Source organism: Arachis hypogaea, chromosome 20 (genome assembly GCF_003086295.3).
Source record: "Arachis hypogaea cultivar Tifrunner chromosome 20, arahy.Tifrunner.gnm2.J5K5, whole genome shotgun sequence".
Taxonomy (NCBI): Eukaryota; Viridiplantae; Streptophyta; class Magnoliopsida; order Fabales; family Fabaceae; genus Arachis; species Arachis hypogaea.
In genome coordinates this window covers 29,952,861-29,963,057 of record NC_092055.1, presented here as the reverse complement: position 1 = coordinate 29,963,057, position 10,197 = coordinate 29,952,861, and the positions used below count along the sequence as shown (strand labels likewise).

General features: G+C 40.3%; 1 non-coding gene across 1 annotated transcript; it reads right to left on the bottom strand.

Annotated features, from left to right (window-relative positions):
• Positions 1-3,453: 3,453 nt before the first annotated feature.
• LOC112788748 (small nucleolar RNA R71) lies at positions 3,454-3,560 on the bottom strand. Its single transcript, XR_003196098.1, has one exon. It is a non-coding gene; the product is annotated as a small nucleolar RNA R71 (small nucleolar RNA).
• Positions 3,561-10,197: the final 6,637 nt, after the last annotated feature.

Sequence of the window (10,197 nt, the reverse complement as noted above, 5' to 3'; positions counted from 1 at the left end):
CCAGATCTTGCCATCTCAACCATTTCAGCCACATACAAATCTCGACCATTCCGGCTGCAGTCATTCCAAATCTCATGACTTATCATCATCATTTCCTTACATTTATTCTTCATAGCCATAGTTTAGCATGGTCTCATACATACACCTCATATCATTGCAATTTATACCTAATTCATCATTTAAGATTATTACTTCACTCTTAAGTTATCACTTTTCCTAGCTTTAGCTCATTACTAGATTTACTACTATAGTTTAGGGCTTGATGCCAGGGCATTTTGGCCAGTTTCACTGACCTTTTCTTTATGGTTTTAGGGTAGTTTCATGTATTTTCTTAGGAAATAAGCAAGTTTTGGGTAAATAATCACTTACATCTTGATTCAAGCAAACATTGTGAATTTTACATGATTTCATGAGAATTATGCATGAATTAAATGACAAAATTGAATGATTCATGTCTCATAGCTTGGATTAGAGCTTTGATGCACTTTATTGCTTGATTTCAGGACAAAGGAAGCGAGGAAGAGCCACGTTAGTAGCCACGTTAGTCTAGCTAACGTGACCACTAACGTGGAATGGAGGCTAGCTTGTAACGTTAATGAGAAAAGTGATCGCCATTAACACCTTCGTGAGCCATCATAGCCCACGTTAGTTGCCACGTTAACTATGTTAACGTGGAAGCTAACGTGGAAGAGAAACTAACGTTCCAAAGTGGCAGCTGGCCACGTTAAGAGTCACGTTAACTCAGTTAAGGTGAACTCTAACGTGGATGATGAAGATAATGCCAACGTTAGTGACACTCACCTTTGTCACTAACGTTGGACTAAGCTCATATTTGCCACGTTAAGAGTCACGTTAACCTAGTTAACGTGGACTCTAACGTGGAGGGAGCAAGGAATCACCAACGTTAGTGACACTCACCTTTGTCACTAACGTTGGATTAAGCCACTATGAGCCACGTTAGTTGCCACGTTAATTACATTAACGTGGAAGCTAACGTGGAGAAGAGGGATGATGAGCCAACGTTAGTGACACTCACCTTTGTCACTAACATTGGAGATGGCTATCAATACCACGTTAGAAGTCACGTTAACCTAGTTAACGTGAACTCTAACGTGGGAAGTAGGGGCGTTTTGAAGCGTTAGTGACAAAGGTAAGTGTCACTAACGCTCTCGAAGATTTGGCAAGCCTATGTTAAAGGCCACGTTAACTATACTAACATGAACTCTAACGTAGGGAGAAAGGGGTACTCTCAACGTTATTGGAAAAGGTAAACCCCAGTAACGTTTGCGAAGGGCCAAGAAGCAACGTTAGTGGTCACGTTAGTGCCAGTAACGTTGAAGTTAACATGGACCATTTTTGGGTTAAGAACGTTAGTGAAAAAGGTGATTGTCACTAACGTTCTCGACCCCACAGTTTCACTTAACGTTAACACCACTAACGCCCCAAGCTAAAGTCCATACCTACTGCACACTTTCTCTGCAAGTAAAGCTGAGCCCACTGAAGAAGATAACTGCTTCAACTCAAGATCCAAAGGCCCATATCCAAGACTTGAAGAAGCAACTAGAAGATCAGAAGAATAGTATAAATAGGGAGAACTTTGAACTAGAAAGGAGCTTTTGGGCATTATTAGAATTACTCTCTGTATTTTTTACTTTCTCTGCAACTTCTAGTTTAACTTTTCAGAATGCATTCTCTAACTTTGTTTTTCATTCCCAGAGCTATGAACAACTAAACCCCTTTCATTGGGTTAGGGAGCTCTGTTGTAATTTGATGGATCAATAATAGTTTTCATTATTCTTCTTCTTCTTTTTTCTCTTGATTTTACTAGAAAGCTTTCAATCTTCACCCAATTAAGTAGTTATCTTGGAAAAGAAGCTATTCATACTTGGATCTCTTCGGAACCTTGGAAGAGGAATGAAGAGATCATGCTAGAAATGCTTTCTCATGTTGGACCAAATTGGGGTTTGGATGGATATAGTGACATATAATCCTACCAATGCTTTGATTTGGAAATATATGTGGTATAATCAGTGACCATACCTCATCTCTTCTCATGAGTAATTGGACCAAAAAATTGGCTATTGATCAAGATTTGAGAGATTGAATTACCAAGGAATTGGAATTCAATCACTTAAGATTGCCAAAAGATCAATGAATGCATTGATTGAGGAAGAGATGAAAATGAACTTGATCCGGAGGATGCAACATCTCCTAAACCCGATAAACTCCCCATTTCTGATCTTACCCATTCTCTTTAATTTCTGCCAATTACTTTTATGATCATCTTCCCCATTCCCATTTAAGATTCTGCAATTTATTTTCCGTCATCTATTTTCAGCTCTTTATTTCCAGCATTTACATTTTCTGCTATTTACTTTCCCGACATTTAATTTCCTGCAACTCTCAAACCAAATTCTGCTTAGCTCAACTAAAACATTCCTCCAATTAAAGTTGCTTGACCAATCAATCCCTGTGGGATTCGACCTCACTCTTTTGTGAGTTATTACTTGACGACAATTCGGTATACTTGCTGAGGGAAATCTGTTGAGAGACAAGTTTCCGTGCATCATGTTTATGGCGCCGTTGCCGGGGATTGATTTTGTATCAACAATGATTAAATTGGTGGATAACTAGATTGAGCATTTTCCTTTTGTTTGATTTAGTTTCATCTAAGTAATTTACTTTCAGCTCTAGTTATTTCTTTCCCTTTACCTTTCACCCATTAGTGGTGTTACCTGCACTTTGTTTTAATATTTGGTTTACTGACCCACTAACTGTTTGATATATTGCACCACTCACACTAACAGCATTTCTGCAGAAAATATTGTCTGCATCTATCTTTCTTGCTTTTGCCTTATTGGGTGTATGACAGGTAGAAGAAGCAGGGCTTCAACTTCCTTTGATTCTGAACCTGAGAGGACCTTCCTTAGATTAAGGAGGGAAGCAAGAGGGAAGAGAGTAGTTGGTGCTGAGGAAGAGGAGGAGTACTTTGAACCAGACATGGATGAGAATATGGAGAATCATCATGAAGAAGAGGCTCACAACCATGGCAGAGAAGGTCCAGCACATCAGGCTGGACAAGAGAAAAGAGTTCTGGGTTCTTACATCTACCCAAATCCAGGAAACTGTGGAAGTAGCATCCAAAGGCCAACCATACATGCCAACAACTTTGAACTAAAGCCACAGCTCATCACCCTTGTTCAGAACAATTGTTCATTCGGAGGAAGTGTCCAAGAAGACCCCAATCAACATCTAACCACTTTCCTGAGGATATGCGATACTGTGAAGTCTAATGGTGTTCACCCTGACACCTATAGACTACTTCTGTTTCCCTTCTCACTCAAGGACAAAGCATCTAAATGGCTGAAATTCTTTCCAAAGGAGAATTTAGCAACCTGGGAAGACATGGTGAACAAATTCTTGGCAAGATTCTATCCTCTTCAACGAATCAACAGGTTGAGAGCTGAGGTACAAACCTTTAGGCAGCAAGATGGTGAGACTCTATATGAAGCATGGGAGAGGTTTAAGGACCTGACAAGAAGATGCCCACCAGATATGTTCAATGAATGGGTGCAGTTGCACATTTTCTATGAAGGCCTTTCGTATGAATCAAAGAAGGCAGTAGACCACTCATCCGGGGGATCTCTGAACAAGAAGAAGACCATTGAAGAAGCCATAGATGTCATTGAGACTGTAGCGGAGAATGACTACTTCTATGCTTCTGAAAGAGACAACACTAGAGGAGTGATAGAGCTAAACAATGTGGATGCACTGCTAGCTCAAAACAAGCTTATTACCAAGCAGTTGGCTGACCTTACCAAAAAGATGGAGAGGAATCAAGTGGCAGCAATCACCACCTCAGCAGCAGCTCAAGAAGGAGTGAATGAAGAAGCAGAGGGTGATCAGGAACAAGCCAACTACATAGGAAATTCACCTAGGCAGCACCATGACCCATACTCCAAAACATATAATCCTGGTTGGAGGAACCACCCAAACTTTGGGTGGAGAAACCAACAGGATCAAGGCCAAGATCAGAGACGCCACAACCCCAACAACAATACAGCTCACCAACACTCCACACAGAGGTCATATAAACACCCACCTAACAACACCTCTCAACATCCATACCAAAGTCAAAATGGCCTTTCTCATCCTTCCAATCTCAACTCTCCATCATCGGAAGAAAGACTCTCAAAGATTGAAACTCTACTTGAAGGCATATGTAAGGAAATCCAAGATAACAAGGTGTTCAAGGAGGAGGTGTGAGCCAATATCAAGAACCAGGGAGACATCATCAAGAGGCTGGAGTTTCAAGTGGGATACCTTTCTGAGAAGATCCCCAAACCTACTGATAGCTTCCCAAGTGACACAGAGAAAAATCCGAGAGGTGAAGCAAAGAAGGTCAGATGGGAAGATTGCAAGATGGTTACTATAAGTGATAAGGAGATTGAGGAAGAGCCGAACAAACCATTAGAACAACCTGAAGATACATCAGCAGGAAAGCAGGAAGAGAATCATCAAGAAACCATAATCACACAGAAGGAGCTGCTGAGACTCTATGCACCCTTTTCCCAAATACTCAATGGTGGTGTAGAGAAGAGAATATACTCAAGGTTTCTTGACATGTTTGCATCTCTCCATGTAAACATACCATTCATCAAGGCCCTCCAACAAATGCCCTCATACATTAAGTATATGAAGGAGCTGCTAACCAGGAAAAGCTCACTCAAGGGAGGACAAACAATAGTGATGAATAAGGAGTGCAGTGCTCTCATTCAAACAGAGTTGCCCACAAAAAGGAAGGACCCAGGGAGTTTTCACATCCCCTTGCCATAGGAGAAACACTGATTGATAAGGGACTCTGTGACCTGGGAGCAAGCATCAACTTAATGCCTCTATCTCTAATGAAGAAGATGCAGATCAATGAGCTAATGCCCACAGACGTAGTCATCAGGCTGGCTGACAAAACTCAAAAACAAGCAGTGGGAGTGGTTGAAAATGTGTTGGTGAAAGTGGGAAACTATTTCCTCCCCACAGATTTTGTCATATTGGAAATGGAAGAGAGTCCCATCCACCCAATCATATTGGGAAGACCGTTCCTAGCTACAGCCAGAGCACTCATAGATGTGGAGCGAGGAGAGTTAATACTGAGGATACATAATGAACAACTCGCATTCAATGTCTTCAAACCCTCACAAGAAGCAGACCAGGAAAACAAGGAACCAAGGGAAAATCACAACAAAGTACTAGTGGAAGAAACAAGCACTGAAGCACAAAATGTACACCTGGGAATCCCCTTGGTTGATAAGCAAAATAGCCAGAAGGTGTCACAGCTAAAGGAAACTCAAGTGGAGCCAAAACCACCAGAATCATATGAGACCAGCAACAAAATCTCCCTAGGAAAAGAGACCACAAAGAGCAGGATAATAGTAAAAGAAAGAAAGAAGAAAGCACCAAGGAGATGGAGGAACAAGAAGATCCCTACAGAAGATTTCTCTCCAGGGGATAAAGTGATCTCAGCTTACTTCCCAAATATCCCACCTCATCTCCCCACCATCCCATCTCAGCTACCCAAGGTTTTCACCATCAACAAAGTTCTCTCCCTAGAACATGTAGAGATCCTTGATGAAGCCAATAGATATAGGTTTACTGCAAGAGGAGAAGATATGAAGCACTACCAACCACCCTGACAAAAGGTAGAACGTCAAGCTAGTGACGCTAAAGAAGCGCTTCATGGGAGGCAACCCATGTTTTACATGCGTTTAAAGTAGTTAATAAAACAAGGTTCATGAAATTCAAATCAACTTTGACATATCCTTGAATGCAACATATAGTGAAGAACAAGTTTGGTGTTCAAGGCACACTAAGAGAACATGAATGCAACTCATAGCATGTCACTCTTAGCACCTTGAACAAATCTTCTTACACCACAGTGCCACAAACTAAGTTTGGTGTCACCAATGTTGCATACATGGATATTTAGTTGGTTAGTTGGTTTGCACTCATGAATAGCAATTAGTAACTAGAAACAAAAATTTTAAAAAGTAGTTACTCTTTTTCTTTTTTTTTTTAAATTTTGCCGCCACTTTCCACAATTTTATTAATCATATTTCTTTTATTTTGTAGAAGAATTGATGGGACAATTGAAGGAGGATTCGGCCACCACAAAAAGAGAGGACTATACACGTGTCTTCAAGGGGATTGCATTGGGAATTGTTGCCATGCAACATTCGAAGAAGGACAGCAAGTGCTCCTCTACAATTCCAAATTAAGACTTTTCCCTGGGAAACTCAAATCAAGATGGTCAGGACCCTTTCTTGTCACAAAGGTCTCGCCGTATGGGCACATAAAAATCATGGAGGAAAGTTCAAAGAGGACGTTCACTGTGAACGGACAAAGGCTCAAACACTATATGGGAAACATGGGGGAAAATCCCAAAGTGAAGTATCACCTCAAATAATGGAGGAATCGTCGAGCTAGCGACGCTAAAAGAGCGCTTCGTTGGGAGGCAACCCAACCTAAGGTAGTTTTCTTTTCATTTGCATTTCAATAAAAATCACAAGTAGTTTTTCCCGTATTGTGAGGAGCTAAGTTTGGTGTTACACACCAAAGCAATACAAGAGTGAGTATGTAATTCTAAGTTTGGTGTTCCACCAAAGATTTCAGTTAGAATCACACTACACTCCTTCAAGGGCAAATTGCTAGATCCAACCAATCAGGGGAACCACTTAACAGTAGTTAGTTTCTAGTTCATAGTTGTTTTGCTGATAACAATACATGAGCTTTTCTACATGTATTCAACCTGCTGTATTAGGCAAGGAACTAAGTTTGGTGTTCACACACCAAGTTAAGTTCAGAAATTCACAAGCATACATGCATACTAACTATTTCTCAAGTGCTTTGGGAACAAGCAACTTCCAACGACTTTGTAGGAATCTCCTGGAGAATTGGTGCACCATCATCCAAGAAGGCGAAGAAAAATGCAAAAATTATGGATGATGACAAACAAGAGGGAGAGTATGAGCACCCCCATGAGTAAAATGTGGTGGAGTTCCCTCATTGTCCCATCTTTTTCAAGTATTAAATAAGGAAAATCATGTATGAAATAGAACATGCTTCCATGGTAGTTTAGGTTTTTCAATGCTGTCTTTAGTATTTTTCTTGCCTTTTTCATATGTGTGCTGGTTCAAGTTACCTATCTTCATCTGCATCTTGCTTATTTTATGTTTGTCCTTTTAAGCTAAATACAAAGAGATGTTATGAAAGACCAGAGTGGAGTTCAATTTGTGGAGTAAGTCCTTAAATTTGTGGTGTAGTAATCACTTAGCTAAGTTAGTTCACCAACAAGGTAGGAGGGCAACTATCTGTCCTGAATCATATGCTTGAAATACATCCCATGAGACTAGCTAAATAATAAGATCCCAGTAAGAAAAAGGAGAAGAACACTAAGAGTTGAAAAAGAAAGAAAGGTAATGAAGAATAAGGCTAGGCACCAAGGGCTTGAACCTTGAGGGATGTGTTTGTGGTGCTCTTGTACCAAGGATCTGCTTGGATGAATAAGTTCTTAGGAGTGCTTCATCACTTGGTAACTTGGGTTAACTAACCCGGGATTATCAACTGAAAATCCACTATCAAGAGCAACCTTGCTACAGAACATTTAGTAACCCAAAGAGGTGCTGGACACCAAGATCTCAAGAAAAGAAAATAACAAACCATGTGCCTGTGGTGTGCATGTATGGGGGAGAGAGACTTGAGGGAGTAAGTCCTTAGGGGTGTTTCAACACCTAGCACCTTGAACCAACTGGTTTGGGAGTGTTGGCTGAAAACTTATCTTAAAGAGTCGCCCTCTCACAGAACACTTAGCCTAAGGATGCAATAAACCTTGGAAAGACAAAGGGATCAATAAATAACAGTCTCAAAGGGTGCCATCAAGTGAGTATTCCAAGGCATGATAAAGGTCTGAAAGCCAGTAAAGGAATGAACCTAAGTTGCTATGCATGAAACCACATAAAACCAAGGACATGACTTCCACAAGAATGATTCATTCATCTTATCATTTCATTCATCATTCTCTTGTTCCAGTACTTGCTTAGGGACAAGCAAGCTTTAAGTTTGGTGTTGTGATGCCAGGGAATTTTGGCCAGTTTCACTGACCTTTTCTTTATGGTTTTAGGGTAGTTTCATGCATTTTCTTAGGAAATAAGCAAGTTTTGGGTAAATAATCACTTACATCTTGATTCAAGCAAACATTGTGAATTTTACATGATTTCATGAGAATTATGCATGAATTAAATAACAAAATTGAATGATGCATGTCTCATAGCTTGGATTAGAGCTTTGATGCACTTTATTGCTTGATTTCAGGACAAAGGAAGCAAGGAAGAACCATGTTAGTAGCCACGTTAGTCTAGCTAACGTGACTACTAACGTGGAATGGAGGCTAGCTTGTAACATTAATGAGAAAAGTGATCGCCATTAACGCCTTCGTGAGCCGTCATAGCCTACGTTAGTTGCCACGTTAACTATGTTAACGTGGAAGCTAACGTGGAAGAGAAGTAGAACTCCAACGTTAGTGGTAAAAGTAAGTGCCACTAACGTTCCAAAGTGGCAGCTGGCCACATTAAGAGTCACGTTAACTCAGTTAACGTGAACTCTAACGTGGATGATGAAGATAATGCCAACGTTAGTGACACTCACCTTTGTCACTAACGTTGGACTAAGCTCATATTTGCCACGTTAAGAGTCACGTTAACCTAGTTAACGTGGACTCTAACGTGGAGGGAGCAAGGAATCACCAACGTTAGTGACACTCACCTTTGTCACTAACGTTGGATTAAGCCACTATGAGCCACGTTAGTTGCCACGTTAATTACATTAACGTGGAAGCTAACGTGGAGAAGAGGGATGATGAGCCAATGTTAGTGACACTCACCTTTGTCACTAACATTGGAGATGGCTATCAATACCACGTTAGAAGTCACGTTAACCTAGTTAACGTGAACTCTAACGTGGGAAGTAGGGGCGTTTTGAAGCGTTAGTGACAAAGGTAAGTGTCACTAACGCTCTCGAAGATTTGGCAAGCCTATGTTAAAGGCCACGTTAACTATACTAACATGAACTCTAACGTAGGGAGAAAGGGGTACTCTCAACGTTATTGGAAAAGGTAAACCCCAGTAACGTTTGCGAAGGGCCAAAAAGCAACGTTAGTGGTCATGTTAGTGCCACTAATGTTGAAGTTAACGTGGATCATTTTTGGGTTAGGAACGTTAGTGAAAAAGGTGATTGTCACTAACGTTCTCGACCCCACAGTTTCACTTAACGTTAACACCACTAACGCCCCAAGCTAAAGTCCATACCTACTGCACACTTTCTCTGCAAGTAAAGCTGAGCCCACTGAAGAAGATAACTGCTTCAATTCAAGATCCAAAGGCCCATATCCAAGACTTGAAGAAGCAACTAGAAGATCAGAAGAATAGTATAAATAGGGAGAACTTTAAACTAGAAAGGAGCTTTTCGGCATTATTAGAATTACTCTCTGTATTTTTTACTTTCTCTGCAACTTCTAGTTTAACTTTTCAGAATGCATTCTCCATCTTTGTTTTCCATTCCCAGAGCTATGAACAACTAAACCCCTTTCATTGGGTTAGGGAGCTCTGTTATAATTTGATGGATCAATAATAGTTTTAATTATTCTTCTTCTTTCTTTTCTCTTGATTTTACTAGAAAGCTTTCAATCTTCACCCAATTGAGTAGTTATCTTGGAAAAGAAGCTATTCATACTTGGATCTCTTCGGAACCTTGGAAGAGGAATGAAGAGATCATGCTAGAAATGCTTTCTCATGTTGGACCAAATTGGGGTTTGGATGGATATAGTGACATATAATCCTACCAACACTTTGATTTGGAAATACATGTGGTATAATCAGTGACCATACCTCATCTCTTCTCATGAGCAATTGGACCAAGGAATTGGCTATTGATCAAGATTTGAGAGATTGAATTACCAAGGAATTGGAATTCAATCACTTAAGATTGCCAAGAAGATCAATGAATGAATTGATTGAGGAAGAGATGAAAATGAACTTGATCCGGAGGATGCAATATCTCCTAAACCCGATGAACTCCCCATTTCTAATCTTACCCATTTTCTTTAATTTCTGCCAATTACTTTTATGATCATCTTCCCCATTCCCATTT